Source organism: Chroicocephalus ridibundus, chromosome 4 (genome assembly GCF_963924245.1).
Source record: "Chroicocephalus ridibundus chromosome 4, bChrRid1.1, whole genome shotgun sequence".
NCBI lineage: Eukaryota > Metazoa > Chordata > Aves > Charadriiformes > Laridae > Chroicocephalus > Chroicocephalus ridibundus.
In genome coordinates, this window is record NC_086287.1 from 82,771,137 (window position 1) to 82,792,886 (window position 21,750).

The 21,750-nt window shown below is 40.6% G+C and overlaps 1 long non-coding RNA gene across 1 annotated transcript; it reads right to left on the minus strand.

The window, feature by feature from the left end:
• Window positions 1-3,971: 3,971 nt before the first annotated feature.
• LOC134515557 (uncharacterized) lies at window positions 3,972-8,283 on the minus strand. Its single transcript, XR_010071049.1, has 4 exons — window positions 8,118-8,283; window positions 7,577-7,899; window positions 4,605-4,765; window positions 3,972-4,060 (listed from the first exon to the last, which is right to left on the minus strand). It is a non-coding gene; the product is annotated as an uncharacterized LOC134515557 (long non-coding RNA).
• Window positions 8,284-21,750: the final 13,467 nt, after the last annotated feature.

Sequence of the window (21,750 nt, forward strand, 5' to 3'; positions counted from 1 at the left end):
GCACAAGGCATGTTAGGTGCAAACTAATATTCTCAGTCCTGCTGCTGCAATAGCCAGTGATCCACAACAGCCTTGTAGTCATACAGCCTGCGTGGGGATGCCTCTGAGCAAACACAGGGAGATTTGCAGAAGGCCTTCATTCAAAACCAGACAGAGTATGCGTAGGGTCAACATACAGCATTCATTGTTACGCCTTCCTTCTAAAGAAATTGTTTCTCCAGCTGGATGTCAAAACTTCAGTCAAATGCCCTGTGGAGATGAAGTGCTTTAAAAAAATCACCGTGGCTAAAAAGATAGTAAAAGAGCTAAGACTGATCACTATCCCTTGGCATCACCCATAAGCTAAATTGCAGCAGGTGTACTGAAATGAAAATGTACACCAGTACATTAGAGTTTGTACTCATTTAAAAGATTTCTTATGAAAAAAAAATCAGTATTAAAAACTCTAAACCTTTCTTAGATATCAATACAAAAAAATCTCATGGCAATAGGTTATTAAATCCACGTCATATTGCATTCTAAGTTATTTTTGTGCCAAAAATCTGAAAAATTACCAAGTGTCCAAATGAAAACTACAGAAAGATTTATAATATTTGGGAAATAAATGCAATGTGCTCAGACAGGTCAGACAATGGCCTGAGATGTAATAGTTTGCTAAATACTAAATAAACCCTCTTTAATCATGACAATTTGAAGGTCATGTGGTTAGGACACCTTGTGAAATGTGAGAAGTTTCAGTTCAATGTGTTGCTCCAGCACAGCCTCCAAGTGCGACTCTGGTCATACCGTTTACCCTCCATTTCCAATCTGCAGACTGGAAACGTGACTCCCTTCACACTCTCTTGGCCCGGCTGCTCTAATGAGGCAGCGGCTGCGCTCCCTCCACACATAGCACGGCTGATCCTGATGTTGGTGAGGTCTCCATTTCCAGCTGCAATGCAGAAAATAACTAATAAAATGAGGGAGTAGTTTTTTTCAGAATTACAGGAGAATTCAGTCAAACAAATACGAGAAGCATGAATCAATTAAATTTCTAGCACCAGTCTGGAAATGTACTATACTTCTGTTAGAATTGGTCTACCTTATGAAAATAATAAATCCTACATTTTCATGAGGGTTTTTTTTTTTTTTCCTTCCTCCATGTGCTTAGAGATTTCTTAGTATGCTTTGTCACCAAGCGCCACACCAAATGTTGAGCCCTTTCTTCAGGTTGCAGATAAAAGGGAAGAAAATAATGATGTCTCATAATGACAGCTGTCGGAGGGATTTGTGGGAATCAAAAAGCTTTCCGGAAAACCCAGCATACAAAATGCTTGACCCAGTTGTCATTACTTCTGCCTGGCCTGGCCAGGCTCGTACACCAGGAGCCTACTCCTGCGCTGGCTGATGCGGAGGCAGTGTGGGACAGGCGGTGAGAGACAGAGCAGGGCAGCTGCAAATGAAAATCACCCTGGGGAGGGTTACAACTAGATAAAGTTTTCGACAATAAGATTCCAGAGACTGCTGACTGGAGAAAAGCTCAATATTTTAGTCTCAGTACAAATTTGCTTCAATCTTATACAACTCCCATGCAGCAGCATCCACAGCTGCATGCTGTAAACAACAAACAAATCTATTTCCATCAGCCCTGCTGATGCTATGAGAAAAGTGCCTGAGCATAAGACATGCACAGATGTAGAGTCTCACCTGAGCCTAGCGCTGCCCTCCATTTGGCCCCTCTAACTTAATATCGTTGTTACAAAGCTATTGGTCTCCTGGTAGCGAGCTGGCTCAATGCAGAGCCTCTTCTTCCAGCTAATCTGACAACTCCGATCCAAGAAGCATCAAGGGCCCAATTAAGAAGACACATCTTATCAAGGAGCTTATTTTGCATAACAGAATACAAATGACGAATAAAAATTTAATGTTTAATAACTTAGTACAAAGAGGGCTGTTGATATAGAATGCCTGGAATTTTTATGGCGGCTGTCAGACTTGTGATAAAACTGTTATATAGGAACACTTGGCAAAAAACAGCGTAGAATTTTTCAGTAATGGTGTGTGCATGATATTGCATTAATTCTTGATAGGAAAGTAACTGTAAGCCTGGGAATCAGCCAGTTTGAGTTTCACTGTAAGATGATTTTTTTTTTTGAAGGACATCTAAATACATTTTAATGAAGAGTTAGCTGAAAGGATAGTTGGTACTTCATAAATGCATTTGTGTGTTTGCTGAAGTCCAGAAATTATAGGCAAATGATCATAATCCCTCTGGGTTCAGAATAACTTTGTCAAATTCAGTGATGTGGCTGCAGTTCGCTGTAACCATCACTAATGGATAGTAGGGAGTATGCTTAAAGAGGAAGGAGAGGTTATCTATAAGGCTTTGCCCTTGCTGGAAAGGGGCATTTCTTCGATTTACTTACTCTGTATGGAACAGTTGAACACGGATGTAGCTCTTTTCTGACTTTGAAGATCATAATCTGGAGGAAAGCTTGGCTTGCCTTTGTTCTTACAATTGCAATTTATATATTAGAAGTCCTTCATGCTAACAAAAAAAAAAAAAAATTATTTTTGTGCTTTAAGTTCTGATACAAAATCAGTACTTCAAACAGCAGGTATGCATTCTATTATCAAAGAATTATTGCAGGCTCTGTAACTAGCATGTTCTGTAAATATGTCAATACCAATCAGGAAAAAAAAAGTGTTCAGATTTTCTTTTAATCATTTTCACAAAGCTGATGCTCTTTCACAGGTTTAGAATGCTCGCATCATATTCTGATGAATTTGCCATATATCTTTAGCATTTTTGTAAAAAAAAAAAATCTAAATATCTAAGTGTAGAAATTAAGTCATTTTTACCAGTACACTTAAAATAAAGTGTCCATTAAATAATGCTAAACTAATGCTGAATTAGAGTGGAACTCTTTTAGAAGTACATATCACATCCACATGAATACTAAATGAATTTCTTATTCATTCGATTCTATTGTATTAGTGTTATTGCAATGAATACTAAATGAATTCCTAATGATTGGATACTTAAAATAAAGTGTTACCCCTTTACAATAGTCATCAAACTTTAAGGACAAATTGAGATTAAAAAAAATTATGTACTGTTGGGAAAAAAAAAAGGTTGAACTGTATAGTTCAGACTATTGAAAAGTATAATTTATCTGATGATGCTAATATTCAGATGCAGTCTTACATTAGAATTAACACTACAGGAGTGGACCCTTATACAGAGGATTTGTTGCAGAAATAAAATCTATCAGTAACAGTTTCATTGTTCCATCATTATGAACTCATTTGGTATTCACTGTAATAGCACTGATCGTAATGAATTTGTTTGATATTCATGTGGCTCTCACATGCATTAACATAGGCTTTCTGTTGTAATTCAACATCCAACAAGCATTAGTTAATGCAGACTTTGGATTAGGCATGGACCAGTATTCTGCAACTGGAGTTTCCTTTCAGTTTACGCGCAGTTAAAGGACATTTTTATCTGTCTAATTCCTGGCTCTTTTTTTTCTCTGATACATTGTTTTTAAGCTGGAAAGCCTCCTAAAAGATCCCACATTGCCTTTTCATACGAACATAGGTGTGTGCCATCTTATATCTCAGGCAGCAAGCCAGAATGCCAGAATTTTATCACCCAGGCACATTACCTCATTATCCCCTTGGCAATAGTGGCTTTGGCACAGCTTGGAGCTGGCAGGGTACTAAGGGAGCAAGAAATCCTGACTCCCGGTATTAAATGGATTTTGTCGCTTTAGGTTCGGAAATGCCAATACTTCCTGAGTATTGGATAATATTTATTTGGCAAAATGAACTCCTGCCCTCACAGTATCTTCCTCAGAGGAAATAACTCCATGGCAAAAAAGCAGGGTAAATCTTTGGAAAGTTTTCATAACGGAGGGAACTCAGCCAGGTTTTCAGCAGGTTTGACTCACTTGAAATTTTTGGAGTATTCCTCAGTCGAAGCTTGACTAATGCAGGCTCTGGTGTGATTCAGCCTCAGTCAGGGTGTTAGACTGCGTTTCTCCATTGTGCCTCATGGTAATTATTCCTATTATATCTTCAAGAGATTATAGATGAGCTGCAATAACTATTAACAAGAATTATAGCAATTTTTATGCATAAGTGTTCAAAACACCAGGGGCCATGCACTCAGGTAATACACATGGATTTAGATCACGTAATCAATTCGATTGCAGTAATTGGTAACATGAAATTATGGAGTCAGGTGATCTGCTGATGCTATCAGCACTGCTGCTGCAACCCAAAGTGTTTTCAAAATACTGTCTCCATTTCATTTCAGTCTCTCACAAAGGAGGTTTTCCTTTGGTTTTTCCTGATGGCTTTACGCAAAAAATTTCTTCCTCCCACACAACCCCACTTTCCCCCATCCTTCTCCCCACAACAGCCTCCAACTAAAAGACTGGATTTTATCCCTCCTTGGTACATGGAGCTCCTCTTTGAGGGGCTGGAGGTGTGAGGAGACCAGGAGGGCTCCAGAATAGACCCACTGGCTCCCAGAAACCTGGCAGGAGAGCTACAAATCCTTCTCAGAAATATCCTGTAAGGCTGACCTTGGGACTTGGGGAAGGTCAGGTTCCCACCTGCTCTCTTTGGGAAGCAGAGGTGGGTCTGCAACAGGCTCCTCACTCCACTCTCCTTTTTGGCAGGACATCGGCAGAGCCCGGTCCAACCCAGAGATGGAGCAGCTGTTTGGGATGGCTGTACCAGATGCCCAAAATGGTCAGGCTCAGTAGAACTGAAACTGAGAGCACAATTAGGAAAATACATGCATTAAATACAGTGATGGATGCTCAACGCCTGGTAGCAGAACACAGCCCTCTCCTGCTGGGGAACCGCTATGCGAGGGTGGAGGCAGCACCGAAGTTGACCCCAGGAGACGACCAGGATGGGTCACAGGGAGAGAGAAGGAGCTGCCTGACAGCAGCCCTCCACCAGGTGGGAAAGACTAGAATTATAAGGAAGACCTACCTTGGGTGAGTAATTGGAGACCGTCTCTTTACTTCAAAAAGTCATGGTCTAGTTGAGCCATGCAGCAGTGCCCACAACGACGGACTGCTCTGACCAGTAATGGCTGTGAGGGGTCCTCTTCCCTTATGATTTAGCTTCCCTTTTGACTTGCAGGCAAGGCAAAATTTGTCAGAGCTCCTGGAAGCCCTAATAGATGTAAACACTGTTTAATTAATATGATTTATGATATAATTGCACCACTGTGCTTGAGCCTTTAAGGGAGTTCCATTTCCAATGTTTCTTCCTAAAAGGGATTTCAGGTAAAACTTTGTGAGGGGAGGCAGTGCTGCCCCGGGGGGTGCAAGACGTGTCTGCAAACGATACACCAACCTCCATGTCACCCATCTAACGACAGACTCATTCACCATTTAAGCAAAGATATTTAAGTGTATTATTATTCCTCTTTTACCTACAAATGTTTTATATAGAGAAATTTGAGGCTCAGCTGCACTAGAAAATGCACTTTTGTTTTGTTCTGTTTAGGACAGAGGACTGTCTCACAGGACTATGGAAAACATGTCTTTTTCTTTTCTTTCGTTTTATTTGCCTCACTGAAAAAATATCTGGTTTAGTTCTTTCTGAGCCAAGACTAAAGATGATAATTTTTTTCCTGAGCTTCTAAGGAAAACATATTTTATATTTTTTTAGTATAAAGTATGCTTATAATTAGCTGATATACGTGAATTAATGTCTTGTGGTATAGAAGCACACAGAAAGGATGTAAGTAACCAGCTACTTTATACCATATATCACGACCAAGCACAAAGTTTGGCTGCATTTAATGGAAAAAAATGGTGGGGAGCGTTGCCCGGCCACTGCAGAATACCTGTGATAATGTACTTGCATCACTTCACAGTTAAACTAAAGCAAACGTATGTCATTGCTGTGTGTGCCGTAACACCTGGGCACAATAGAATGAATTCATGGACTGTGCACCCATAAATCTTCATTTCCTAGTTTTGTGGGTTTGTCAGGCCTTTAAAGTTATTTAACACGCTTTTTGCAGTGATAGATAGGTACTGAGAGTGTTATAAATACTAACTTGTGTCTGAAAGTTAGGCTGTGAAGCTATCACCCAGGCTTATGGTGTCTGTGGTTTTATATCCAGCTAACAAGTCACTTTCATGAGTCGGGACATCATCTGGAGTCTATGAATGTGTAAGAACCAACAGTTACTGTATGTATGTTAGGTGCTGTTTGATTCATATATACAACATTTCTTCCAGAAAAAAAAAAGCATAGTAAGAGTGTTCCTTGCTTTAGTTTTAAAAATAAAGACCGTAGACCTTGCTAGTGTCTGGCCTATCAGGAATTCATAATGAAAACGAATGTTCATTTTTTCTTTAAAAGTGTCTCAAGCTAAATGATACTGACGCTTTCAATTTTTAACATCATAATCAATAAAGGCTGCTTATGCACACTTTGCAAAACCATCAGTTTAGAAGTTTGAAAAAAAAATCTGCATATGGCTGCAGCTTGCTGACTGCAAAGCTCTAGCACTAAATCTTCTGAGTTAAAGTTTTACTGGTGTGTTATGAGTAAAAATGCCTTGTCAGCCATCTGCCAGTTTTTCTCCTAACATCCATATTTTCAACCCTTGCTAAACATTGGGAGCATTTGGCCACAAGAGGCCAGCTCTACAATTAAACAGCCGAGTTCTGCAGCAGAAGCAAGGGCATGTCAAAATAGAACTGTCTGTTATTAATTTTAAAAGTCCATAAAGGAAAGCTATGACCCTGTCAGGGTGATGGACTGGCAGTTAAATGTATTATAAACTGTTAACTCTCAGAGACACAAAAGAAAAGGAAAAGAAAAACAATGCAGCAGTGTCAAAAGCTTCAATAAATGCTAATCATGGCAGATTAATCAGCCTCTAATTCCACTGATCCAAAAAGGTTAGAGAGTCAATTGTGTAAAATTAGCTCTTTCTCATGTGTCCCTTTGCATTTGGAGAATCTGTCTGTTCATTTGCATCTTTTGCCAATGTTTACGAAGAATTCAGTTCATTAGCTCTTAAACATAAAATCAGACACTGGAAGGGGGATTCATTGCCTTTTCCTGCTTAAAGTAGTACTTAAAGCAAATAGCATTGCTACAGTGTACATTTATAGATTCTATCAAGCAGCATTAATTACTGTATGTCTCATATCTAGAAACCTTCTTTTCATAGGAAAGTTTTCATGTGAAGTGTTCTATTTAGTGTTGTAAGGAGGGCTTTTTTGATGGGTTAAGATAAAATGTTTAATCACAAGACTGAAATGAGACAAATGGCAAACCGGAGCTGCTAGACCTTAGTAGAGTACATACTACAAAGAGCTCCCAGAAGTATGCGCACTATCTGCTTTGGGAAATACCTGCTTTAACCTGCATTTGAAAATCCTGCAACTTGCCAAAGAGAATGGCAGTTCAAATGAATGACTATGCAGAACACAAGAAAGCCTGAGGAAGGATTGTTTAATGGCAAATAAAGTGGGAGATGAGAAGACATATTAGCTGGCGCTGTTTGAAGTGTACGTAACTGAACTCAGGACCAGACAGGACTCACCTGCTTTCCTTACAAAGCCGGCGTTCAGACAGGATTCATTCATCATGCGATGACGTTTGACTGCTGGACTGAGTGTTGAGGTCTCACACCGCTATGACTCAAGTTACTTGGGGAGTGCCTTAGAGCTAAGAAATGCAAGAACGGAGACCCTGATTTCATAATATACCTCCAAGCTTTAGCGACCATGGCTTCCCTTTTTAGAGCAATGTGGTGGTCAGCTGAGGGGAACCTCAAAGGAATACATCCATACACATGGTCTCCTAATGCTCAGTTTGCCTGGACTGCCTCCACTAGGATGAAATTTGTGACTGATTTCTCATTCCCTGGAGAAAATAAAAAAAAATTTTAAAAAAAGATGTTTCTTCCCCACACCAAACAGATCACGTGATTTAACAGAAACCCAGGAATTTACCACCCATTTGCTCCCCCACACTTCCTGGAAGCACACTCACATTGAGGTCTCTGCCAGAACCCTACCTGAAAGCCATTTCCCCAGACACAGATAGGAGGATGTAGGAGGTCTGTTCATCTCCCAGCTTACCTCCTTTTTGGGCTGGCCTCCCTGGGCGGGTCAGAGCTTCCTCCTCAGTGAAGCACCCAGGGAAGGTCTCCATGTCACCTGCACAAAGAAGAGAAGCAGCAAAAGGCTATTTCTACCACCTTTCCACAGGGACTGGTCCCTGACTGTGAAATCCCGCAGCAACTGAGGATCGACACCAATCTCTCTGCAGTAAGTGCAAGGCGTTGCCTTTGGCTTGGCCCTCGCTGACATAAACACATAGCAATGTACCTATATATTATTAAAAAGTTTCAAAGCAAAACACTCTCTCAACAGATGCATTGGGGAAGAGGATAAAAGAACAAACAGGAGCCAGATGTTTGCCCCATTCCTTCATGAACTACTGAAGGGAGCTGAGCTGCACGGGATACGAGTCTCTGCAGAGACTGGAGCTACGCGAGGTGCTGTGGGGTATCGCTGCCCCACACTGTCACAGGGACACATGCATATCAAGCATCTCTCTCGCCTTGAATGGCACTGCTTTGTCTCATCTCACAAAAAACTTGGCGGGGTTTTCAGGGTTCAGCCCATTTTCTCTGGATTGTGGCAAGTCTTGGGGCATTTATTCTGTAGAGAAATAGGGTAAAGTACCCGTATGAAGAATCACACCACCATAGGCGGGGGTGGGACTGCTTCCATTAGATGCCCTAGTTTGTTTAAGGATAATTTGGATATTTGTATACCATGTTTCAGTGCACAATGTAAGTGTGCCTTTTGGTCAAAGGCTCTTTACTGGGGCTTTGTATGTTTGCTCCCTGTTGAAATGCCATATTTGCTCAAGAAATACTCTTGATTTGAGGTAAGTTTTATTTCTGGACACACTCAATCCAAAACATGAAATTAAAACTTAGTGAGAGGGACCTTTATGGGAAGAGAAAATATAGTTACATATGTTCGATATACGTGGCTCTAATTTTAAAAAATGACCCATGACGAATCTAGCTTAAAATATGAAAATATAATATTAAGTTTAAAAGATAATTCTGAGGCGGTAAAACAGAAAAACACAAAAATTATTTTAAAAGGAATGTAAAGTAAGTATATATGGCACAGTGCAATGAATGGACTGTCAGCAGTATTTCTTTGTGTGTGTATCTTTTGTATTGCAGTGAACTGTGCAACAGCAAGATTTGAATATTCCGAATCTGCCATCTCCCTCTTCTGTCAATCAGATCCTTCCAATTTTGAACATGCCAGGATGAACTATGTTGACTTCTTTGGCACAAAAAAGTGAATCCAGTGAAATTCATATATTCAATGGTTTCATGAAAATGAGAAAAGTCTGTCTATTTGCTAGAACAGCTTTGGGCTAGTTTTGAATGGCTGCATTTCATCTCTGCATTTTCCCTCCCCACAACTGTTATGATTTGAAAAGTGCCCAAGGCCAGGGGCTTGTAGGCCCAAGTCCACTGAAATTAATTGTAATTGGGAAAAAAAGGCCTTTTGCCTAAGCCAGTCATATTATACTTTCCCATCTGACCACTTCTTTTCCATTGATGGATATAGTTTACTCTACCAAATCATTTCTTTTTTTGCAAGTGAAGCTAATTTAATTCCACCCGAAAATATATCAGACAGCTTCTGGCACCTATTCCTGTCTCAGAAGCACTCTAAATGCTCAGGTCTACATAAAGTTCTGCAGCATACAATTGCTCTTGCTTCTGCAAAGTTTTTGCTTTAATAATAGCAACAGACAAGTTAAAATCCTTCTCTTTTGGACTGAACAGAGTGTATATTTTCCTGCTGTAGGTGTGCCACCACCTCCTACTCCTGCTCCTGCACTGAAGTAGGGCTGTACACAGGTTGTAGAGGGCAGAAGACTTCTGCAATTCTAGCCGGTTTTGCTGGCATTCTGCCATCTGAAGTTGTCAGGAGGCCAACCAAAGCAAGATGGAGTTACCCCTGCACAATTGCATGTTCACACTCTAAATCTAAGCTTCCCAAAAGTTTTCTGATGTCTGGATTAACAAGGGGCGTATTTGTCCTGTTAAGAACCAGCAAAGCTCAGCTCCACTTTTCAAAAGGACTAACGCTGAGTTCAGATTTGTTAAGATCCCCCAGCTAAATGCACCCTCACAGATGCTTCATCCTTCCCAATGCTGTAAAGCAGATTATCCTGGTAACAGTAAGACATTGATTTGATAAGCGTAGAGCTAGGAGAAACTTTTTGAACTGGTGTAGTTGAGGATGGCAATAAGACTTGAAATTTCTAGTTTCAGTCACTGATTGGTTTTTCATCTGTCAAGACGATTTTTAAAGTCTTAAGACCTTGTTTGAATTCAGATTGAAGTGGGGTCATGTCCAGTCGATATCTGAACAGAGTATGTCCAAAAAATACTCGGGTGCTGCAGGAAGTGGGGAGAGTGATTCAAGAGGTCTCATGTTTCTTTTATGGGCCAATATGACCAAGCATGGTATGAAGGGAGGAACTTCAATGCTAACAGAGTAGGCCTTCAGATAAGATGTAAACCAGAGTTCCTGGCCGTTTTCTCTGTGCATCAGCCTTCTGGACACTTTCCAGATCCTCGCTGCCTACCTACGCTTTCAACTGCCTAACCTAGTGTTTATTTCCTGCCCAAAACTGTTCAGTAGCATTGCTGTTCACTATTGAAAGAGTAGCTGCATGTTAGTGGTGGATGAAGAGAGCTTCTACCTCTCAATGAATGTTATTAGACTGACTTAATTAAAATCTATAAATACACTTTAAGCCCAAGAACATCTTTTAAGAGGCAGGGATGCAGGGGAAAGGGATGAAGGGAACAACCTGAGTGACAGCTGCTGGAAACATTTCGTTAACCAGACACGGGTTCTGATCTCCTTTACTATGTACCTTGATCATTTGCTTACATGATACAAAGCGGCTGCAAATCATTATTAAAATGGTAGCATTTGTGCCCAGTTTGCATTGGCCAATGTGATGGATCAAGGTCAGGCTAACTAGCATCAGAGCCCTGTCACAGGCAGTGGCTGTTACCCTGCCCTTTCCAACAGGCAATAATCCCATCCAACGCAACTGCGACCATCTCCTCTTCCCTCTCCAGCACACATACAAGCAGATTGATAAGCAGATTAATAACTGAAAGAGGCTCAGATCTAAATCTGTATGCAGATATTGTCCCTGGACCCTATTTCCAAACCAAATCTTGCCTGGAAATATCAGACTCTATTTCAAATTTGGCAGTTAGGCACACTCTAGTTTAAATTAGAGGCTTAATCTTAGATTTCCCATGTTTCTCTCTCCTTATCTAGTGCAAAATACAGCAAGAAGAGAAGGAAAACTCCCAGAAACCCTTCTCTTTGCACAGATGAGGAACAGCAAATCATAAGTAGGTTCTTTGAATGCTCAAGTATATGATTATATATTTCACTGTCAACTAAAACCACAGGAATAGGAAAATATTACTGTGAAAATACTGCCTGTAATGAGAGGACTTGGTTGTCACATTTGGTAAGACATAATTTATCTTTTATCTGATATTAGTGAATAATATCACTTTGCCATTCACTGCAGTGTGCTTCCCTTAGAAATCCAAACAAACTTTCCTTAAGATTAAACCCTAGGTAAAGAAAGCTATCTTTTCTGGATGTCATAAGCTTCCAGTAATAGATGGAATGCCCTCTGAGTTTCACTGTTTTTTCTTTCCCCAAATCTGCAAAATTCTTAGAAAAATGTCGCTACTTCATTACATCCCAATGAAGCTATGTTGACTTATGCTAGCAAAAGACCTTTGTTCATCTGTTTTCTGTTGTTTCATTACCTTCCCACCTTTCTGAAAGGGCTAGTTCTTTGTCTGGGTTATTTGTCCCCTAGCCAGAAGGTGCTGTCTTATAAAGAGGGTTGTGTTTTTACATCAAACTCAGTTCTGGATGATTTCTTTCTTTGTCTGCAGCCATAACATCCTCTTGTTCACACAGAAATAAAAAACCACAAAGGGTATGGATTATGCGATGCATTTCCTGTAACATTTAATAATCACAGTAAAACACTGACATATATTGCTGTCTACTTACAAATCTCTATTTTCTGTAGAAATTACAGCTTATTGTTTAAGTCACCTGAATAACCTGCTTTATAGATGTGAACAACGTAATAGAACAACTCATCCTGACTAGATGAATAACCTCTAATGAACTTAACACACGAGGTCCAGATTCTGCTCAACGTTTCACTAACATCAGTCTCAAATAATACACCCTTATTTACAAATGGCGTAAAATGAGTCATGAACCGTTCTCCTAAAATGACTAAACCTAGATGTTCACAAATGTCCTCGCAGTGAGCCATACTTCACAGGTTTTGTCCCAGGGACAGTTTCTCCCCATTCACCGTCAGCAGGCTGACTCTCCTTTCCCAAGCACGCACGCTTTCATTCCCTCCCATCTAAAGCCAGAAAACATCACTGCAGCAATTGCAGCAATTGTTTTCCTGGGAAAGAAGCATTTGGGAAGTATTTAATGTATTTCTAACTGTCTTCCAGCGTACTTCAGCAGCTGGAAGTCAGGTACAGAGCCAGAGCAAAGGGTTTAGCCTGTGTTACTGTACTTCCTGTCTTTTTCCACTGACTTTGAGTGGGAAAACTGCACTCCCATGAATGCTGAGTTATCCTCTTGTAACCAGAACACATGGGACACAGTCCTGCACAGAAGGCCTTGATCCTTTTCCTTGGTCTTGGCCCATGATTTATTTAAACAGGACTAATTGGGCGTTCCACACTTTAAGAACCACGGACAAGTAGAAGCTGACAAGTACTTGACAAGCCTGGTTTGGGTAGGTACTGGTTAAGTCTCTGTTCCTGTCACTGGGGAGGATGTTTGAATTACCTGATTGGAAAATAAAGGCATTAAAAAAAAAAAAAAAAAGGTACTTTTCCTTTCCTCTGTTTCTTTTAGAAACAAAACAAAACAAGGAAACCTGAACATTTGACAATCTACAGATATCTTTTTATAAAACAAATAATAAAAATGAAGCTTTTTAGCTTTGTGAAGACTATTACCAAGAAACTCCAACAATGCTGAGCAGTTATGTATTTGTTGGAAACCTGTGTTCCTATTATAAAAGCTCTTCCCACAGAAGCCTTTAAATTAAAATTATTTTTGAAGCTTAGCCTAGAACATCAAAAACAAATCAGAGTTCAAGTGCACAGTATGATTCCCATTGGGAAAAGGGATTCATTTACAGATGCTGGGCGATTTTTGTGACAGTAGGAAAGACATTTATTTTCACAGAAGAAGAGAGGTCCAATTCTAAGGCATGGCCTATTTGTATCTGGCTGTGGGTTACTCATTGAAAAATTATTGATCTTCCCTGAGATTAAGTCAAAAGTTATTTTTGTTTTCACAACTTCATGTATTCTCAGCAGAGCCTAAGCGCTGCTCTGAATTGTGCTGCGTCGTGTTCTGTTGGTACATCGACTGGGTTTGTCTGAGTGGGGGCAGGTTATCCCGCGCGTAGTGTGAAAGGTTGTACAGCATCCCATGCGGCCGAGCATGATCAAAGGCTTCCTCTCGATTTCAGCATGGGAGCCTAAACAATGAACTTAAACCAGCGCAAGAGAAACAGCAGAGCAGTTTAAGGCTACACTTCAGTTTCCTTTTCACGTATTGCAATTAACAAATAATGGCAAGCTGCCCACTTGGAAAGGTAGCACATTCATATATTTTTAATAGCTACAAGCTTTGTTGTTAATATTGTTATTATTATTATTATTATTACATTTTCTCTTAAGCTTTTTATTAGCTCAGTGATAACTTTCAAAGATTACTTTGATTCCTTTAATAGCTCCTTCCAAAAAAAAAATCTAGCTAATCTAGTAATTCCCCAGTTTCCTTCAAATACACATTGAAACTATAAAGTGTTTCTAAATATCCTGAGAATTCTCTAAATAGATTTTGTAAAATTCCCGTAACCTTTCACTAACCACCAAGCCCTTATTATCTAAAGAGGCTTCCAGGGAGGTGTTTGTAGGTAATTACCCAAGAATTAATCATAGGATTAACATAAAAGGCAAAATACAATAAATAATCAAGTTCTTACATACGCAAATCATTGTGAGGTATGTTACCAATTTTCATAGAGGGGCCACTGTCAGAAATGCAATTTCATCTATCCAATTAGCAGGTTTTGCTGCATTATAAATCTGTCACTGCTTTCTTTGCACCAAACAGCTGCTTATGCAAGTAACTGTGTGAAACTCTATTAAAAACCACAGGTCTGTATAAAGGGGGTTTAGAAAAAATAAATTCCCGATAAAGCTGCATTAAGTCTACTTGGTCTGAAAGGCTGTGGCCAAGAAGCAGTTAAAATTATTAGGAAGGGAATTCCATCGTGCTATTAATGTCCTGCAATTCAGCTGTGACTGTGTTCTGTTCACTTGGTTTTCCTCTTCAAGTGCTGTTCTGTTTTTAAAGCTGCTTTGAAGGAATGCTCTCCAGTGGACTGCCGCCTGTCACTGCTCCCTGTCATGTGTCCGATAATTAAAATCTGACTGATTTACTGACTGGCATCAACCATCACAGCTCAAGAGTTAGAAGATGTTCATCCTTCCCAAGGCTAAATTTACTTGGTGAAAAGGGGCCGCTTGCTTCCAGCCTGAGCTGTCATTCAGCTGCCGTGGAAACCATAAAGATAGCTAACAGAGCCCCAGCCAGCAGTCTTTAGTTTATTTTATTCTAATATTTATTGCCACCCAGAAAATGAACATAATACAGACAAGTTAGTGAGAGCACTGCACTAGTGATTTGTGAGGCTGGTGTGGAGTGAGAGCAAAACAGTCCTGCAGTATTAAAATAAAATAGAACAGCGGTGTTTCCCAAAAGCATGGCAGGGCTGTAGCTGTGTTTATTTTAACCCTAATGGGGTGCAATTTATTATTACATTTTAAGTAGATGCACTCTTGTAGAAGGGTGGTTGGGGGTTTTTTTCCTTTTTTTTCTAAGTACACACTGCTCAGGAAGTACGAAAAAAAAAGGAAAGGAAAGGAAAGGAATATCATGTCATCCTGTGTGAATGATCTAGCAGTATTAATGGAGCCTCCAGGATCTATTGAAAGCAGCAACTTCAATAGCTCAGGGTCATGATATCAGTACTTGTGATGGAACAAGCTATTTACAAAAGATTTAAACTCTGGGGAAGACGCCTCCTCCAGGCTCTCTGGCTTATTCTCCTTACCCTTTAGGGTCACATCCTGCTCATCTGGCTCCTTCTAGTTTCTCTGTTATCTCAGGTTGGATGTGACAGTTGCCAGCAATCTTTAGCTCTGACCCTCCACGACGCAGCGTCACCCCAACCCAGAGCACAGCAGAGCAGCACCGTTCCCCAGTTTCCAACCTAGATTTTTTTTAGTGCACTGCTCTCGTTTTTTTCTGTTCCCTCAGCTACAGTATTTGTCATTTTCTCCACATAAATAAAGCAAACCTTAAATATATACTGTCTGGTAAGAAACTCAAATACCTTTCCAGCATGAGCAAGATTAATCACACATAATATTTACAGTACTAAACAAAACAATTATAACATCATATATACTCAGTTGAACAAACACACTGACAGTTCTTTTTGAAACCATACAGTAAAAATCAAATGAAAATCCATATCAGAGTAAAGGAACTTATCTTCAATTTGTATTCCTCTTAAGCCATTTTTGAGACCAAAATTCAGATGCAGACGCCTTCTCCAGAAGTCATCAAGGCCTGATTTACCACTGTCTTTCTGCTGTAGTGATACAGCTGGAGGGACAAGCAGCGCACTAGAAGCAAAGGCAAGTAAAATTACAAAGAGGCATTAAAGGAAAGCCAGGTTTGCTCACTTACCTCTACAACCCTTGGGTTTTTTGCTCCTGCAATTATCATACACACGAAGAGACAAAGTCTTGAGTGTGCTCTGACACAACCCCTATTTTTGAAAAGGTGGACCATAGTCTGGCTTTTAGAGGGCTCACAGCATGCCTAGGATAAAGAGGAGACGTGAGCCTTGTCTACCAAAGAGTTAACAAGCTGAGGGCTCAGCCCTGCAAATAATTTCTTACTTGAGCCTTAGTCATGCAAAAAGTCATATTGACCTTAATGGCTCTACTCATATACTTAAGATTCATGCCAATAAGTGTCTGCAGGGTCAGGTTCTTGAAATCAGGCACCAAAACGTGTCCATAAGCTCCCCTTAGAGAGAGTCTGTATTAAACAATACTCTTAATTGTAAAGTATCCCAATCAGATGTCCTGGATAAACTAAACTACCATTGAGGAAGATAATAATGTAACGTTTTCTGTACGAACATGCAGAATGATTTCTGTGCATGCTCAAAGATACTCCTTTGCTGGGGGTGCAGCTGGGCAAGGACAATGCAGAAATGTCCAGTACCTGCCTATGCAGAAGAGCCATAGCACAAACACAAATTTTTATTAACCACCCAAGCGCTGACACATCCCTGGCCTCCATACAGGTTTTTTTCTGATCAGCCATAGATCTGATGTGCTGTAACAGACTGTAAAAGGAATTCAAAATTACCCATAACCAACAACTTCATCATTCACTCTCAAAAGTATTTCATCTTCCCTTGTCTCCTTGCTTTCAGGAATTTCTCTCAACCTGATATTTCTTAATCGGAGCTTATTTTTTACAGGTCATCAATTTGATTTCTCAGTCTCTTAGTGCTTGGTATTCTCATTTGGAACAGCAATCAGTTGTGCCCATCGATCTTTAGCATCTTATATTCAATTTTCATGCAGCTGTTTACAGCATGGAGCAAAAAACTTTCTGGCAAATGGAAGTTTAACAGCAAATCGCAGGTAACTTTTTTTAAAAAACAATGGTTTATAAAAGGAAAAGACGTATAAAAAAATTAAACTCAACAAGCCACAAAAATAACAAAACTATGGAAACATCTGAGAACAGTAAAACTGTCTGCCATCTTGGAGTACCCACAGGACCAAATTTTTTCCCAGTTAGTTCAGAGATCACTGTAGACTCAGAACATAAGCTGTGGTTAGATCACTCTTATTTTAGCAAGTATAACTATAAGTGATGGTATTTGGACATAAACTTCTGTAGCTTTTCCAGCTACACTAGCGGTCCTCATGACCTGCTGTGGTAGTGGATTTCAGAGGCTGGGGACATGCTGGGTGAAGAAAGATATCCTCTCATTTGTTCTAAATGTACCTGCCATTAATTTTAGTGAACGACAGGTTGTTGCTATATTAGGGCTTAACATGAAAAGGAAGAACTGATCGGTTTTCACTACATACTCACAGCGTTAAATACCTCAAGTCAAGTTTCTTTGCATTTTTCTTCTTTCCAAATGCCCTTTTTCCTGAAATCACTAATACAGGAGGATGAAAATTGGTTTCTAGTATGATTAATGCTGAGCAAAATTTTCAGCTCAATACTAGACAAAGATCACCTGGTTTTGATATAATGCCTCTTTCCCTTTTATTTTCACTCCCTCTCTCCCCCTTCCTTCTCTGGGGATGCACAAAGCATTTCAACCAGTCTTGCTCCAGCTCCGGACCCCTCACCCTGTGTTCCTGAAACACCACCTCCACACTGAAGTGATTCCAGGAGTTGCTGCTCTCTACCTTTTCACCTCTAAGTATCCTCTGAAAAGGAAAGACTTTTTCACTCTTTCTTCCAAAGTGTTTGGCAAGTCGGATGACCCCATTCATACCTTCAATGTCATTCTGATCGCAAGGGGATGACAGAGTTTTTCAGCAAACATGAAATGTGATGCTCTCCCAGTCAATACGGTCTTCAAGGGAGCTTTTTGCAAGTTCACCTGAGTTTATTAGAAACCAGGACAAGAAAAATGGTTTCACCCCTGCCTTAGTCTAAGGTCCAACTTTAATATAAACAAAGTTGGGAAACTGCTTGGACTTTATATGGGAGGAGAGGAAGAAAACATGGTCATGGCAAAGTATGGTCTTTTCATAGGGCACTCTCAGGCCCCAGCCGCTGGCAGCACCTAGCAAACAACCAGGGCTGGTCTTGTCCCTGCCCTCTCCCTGCCCATCCCCATGGGGAGGCAGACCTCTGCCCCTGCAAAGCCACCTGGCGTCAGAGACTGGAGCCACATAGGGCCTAGTTACAGGCACCAGGAGGCACTGACAACCCAGAACTCACGAAGACAGAAGCGAGCAAATTCCCTCACCTCATCAAACAGTTCAGAATTTGAGGTTTTCCAAAATCATTTTGAAACTTCTAAGATTTTTCACAAGCTTTGAAATCTGAGCGAGCCAGCTTTGGAAGATGGGAAGTGTGGCAAAGCAATTTCCTTCACTCACTAAAACCATAGGAACGCAAAGAGGAAAATATTGCCCTCCTACCATTTCACTGATAACCCACAGTACTGTTATTCTTCTGGCTGCTGCCATCAGGCCTGGCTCTACACTTCCATAGTCATGCCAACACACACCTGAAATGGCCTTCATCTTGCATGTACTGAGGGGTACAGCATACTAACTGTGCCTTAATCTTTCTCCTTTACTGCTGTATAAATTAAATTAATTTAATGAGAAACTGTGACAAGGTAATAATCAATAAAAGTCACTATCAGAAGGAAAGATTTTTAAATGCCTGATTTGAGCAAAGCGCCTAAACAGTTTTAAAATGTGACCCATAATATGTTTCACCCCAAAGGATATAAGCAGGATATTGAAGATTATTCACATATAGGAAATATTCAATTCATCATCCAAATGCACCCACTTCTGCAGTGAAATATAGCAGATATTTAACAGCACCCGGCAATTCGATACGCATTGAAAGGTGGGGTGTGGAGAAAAAATAGAACAGTATCCAGATGAAATTGCAGATGTCAGGAATGGAATTCACCAACTGGGAGGAGACGAGCAGAAAGGGAGATTACTATTTTTATGTAAAATAAATCAGTCTGCTAATCGGGCTGGGATTTTGCTGCTGGGAGTTAAGGAGGGCAAGAGGAGAACCGTAATTTTTAGAGCTGCCACTTTAAACTACAGCCCCTCTTGCTTCAACACTGCTTTGATGCTGCATCAGAGAGGGAGCATCTTGAAGTGCTGTAATGTCAAGGCTTAAACAGGCATATTTTAAAGTAACAGGAAGTAAATTAAGCCAATTAAACCATCTTAATGCTTTGACTTTTTTAGAGTGCTTGCTTACCAAGCAGATTTTTCTCAGCTTTCACAGCAATGATCATTACCTACATTTTAGGAGGTAACTATTTCCCAGCTTTATAGGCTCACACCTAAAACTTTCAGTTATCCCTTTGTTTTCAAGCACAGTTTGTGCATATAACATGGAGTTCAACAGTCTTCACACCCTTGTTGGGACCCCTTGTGTCCAAAGAGAGCCAGAGCAACACAAACAAGCTGTTAAAATCCCTGCCAGGCTCCCCTGCTGGCATTTGTGCCCAAAGAGGGAGAACCACCCCCAAGACCCTACTGCTGCCAGGGTGCCAGTGCTGCCTGGGCCGGGACAGCGTACCCAGTGCCCCTGTGCCCTGCGGCAGCTCGGTGATCTGCTGGGTGCTCTGTGGGGGCTGCACTGAGCCCATCAGGGCTTTCCTGCTTGCTCAGCAAGCCCAAGGTATGAAAGCCCTTTTCCCCTCAACATGGGGCCATCATAGGCTGTCTGTTTGCAAACTTCCCCTCCCTCCAGCTTTGAATCCATTGGGCAACTTCCAACCAGGAGACAAAAATGACCCCCATGTTCTGACATTCCTACCTATTGCTTTAAAAATAAAAGTCCACTTCTGGAGGAGATACTGGTCTGAAGCAAAGATTCGTCAGGTACCAGCTACATTGGGAAGCAATCCCAGAATGTGGTGGAAGCTGAATTGAAAGATTTGAACTTTCAGCTTTCGCAGATGATGGACCAGCTTGTCCCTTCACATCACCCCGGCTAGGGTATACCCAGGTAAATCTAAAGGCCTTTAAGACTTTTCATATTACTAAAAGAGCAAGTCTCATACCTCAAGTTTGGTCAAGAGCCTTACTGCTTTTAATCTTCATTTTTTTTAGTTTTTCTCTCACCCTCTCTCAGCACTTGTTGAGCTTTTGCATGGCGAGCCTTTAGTGCTGGGTGGAAGCTGAGCATCACACGCATCAAGATCTTTACTAAAACCCAGTGTAGGTCACCACACAGCTCATTAAATAAAGGGACATACTCTGCATGCCAATTAAGAGATTAAATTATGGAACAAAGCAGAGGAAGAACTAAAATTTAAAATCCCCTTGTATTTTCCGGCAAGTCATCTGTCAACTGGAGGAGCTATTCCACTAACTGAAGCTCGTGAAGAGCCTGACATAGCCATAACCGTGAATATGTCAAATAGTTATGTCAACTGAGGTTACTGTGAAGTTGAAATTGTGCTGGCAGTGGAGTCCTCTATTGTCATGATTCCTATACAGATAGAAAGATGAGGAAGGAAAGAGAAAAAGAGCTATAAAAGTTTACTAGCACAAGTTTAGGTATGTTCTGTTGTTTGTGAATACCAAATAGTGTAATATATGTATCAAAAATGCCAATAAAATATACATAGCAGAACTTCATGGGGCCATTCATACATACAGTATGTTTTGTATTGACAATTATCTTAAAGAAAGGATTTTAAAATGTTATAGTGGGAAATTAGGAGAAAAAATAATTCAGATAGAATTTACGCACACTGCTGAATTCACTGTTTCAGCTGGTCTTTACTTTCCAACTTTCAAGTCCTTCGGATGCCAAAAAACTCTGTCTGTGTGTACGTGTGTGTGTCTCTACAGGCAGAAATGTGTGTGCCTTGGCAGCAATGCAGAGCTGAGCATCTATCCCACATACAAACCTGGTCAGGTTGGAGACAGCGTTCCCGGGATTCTGCAAGGTTTCTCCGAGAGCACACCCTGCACACCACCAAACCTCTGGGCCTGATGTGAGAAGCAGCGGGGGTGCTCTGTTTTAAAACACAGCCACACCCACGGGAACAAAGCCCAGTCCATATTTTTCCCTGTAGACAACGTTATCCAACACTGTAGAGATTTCAGGGCAGAAGATGCTTCACTACACTTTTTTTCCATAGTGGACTAGCTTCAACAGGCTGATGGCAGCTTTAAACCTATTTTTCTGAAACCCTAGTTTACTGCAGAGATGAGCGCTAATATTCATACAACGGCTACACCCACCCTACAAGCCAGACAGGCTAAAGCCAGCGCCTCTCTAAAATTTATAAAGCTGAACTAGCCCATTGCTATGCCCACACTTGCAGCTGAGACTCACAGTGTGTTAGCTTGGACACTGAATGCACTGTAATAAATCCTGCTGTAAATCTGTCTTACAGTTAAATATGACTGTTTGTGTCTGTCCATGGAGATTATTCCTAAGTCCTCACAGCTCTGAGCTGGGAGGCTGCATGCATGAGGTGCTGGATCCACAGCGAGAGACCCCTTACGCTCCAGGCTTTGCAGTGGTCAGCATTACAACATCTACATCTCTTTCAGATCTAGCTCTTAGTAACCGTAATAGAGCTCGCTCTTTATATAAACATTAGTCTTCAAATATGACTCCAGCTACATAGTCCTTGAATGGGACTGGATTATAAAGAAATAAATAAAAAATAATATTAAATGAGTCATCACATTCATAAGAATAAAAATTTCGAAGGTTTCAT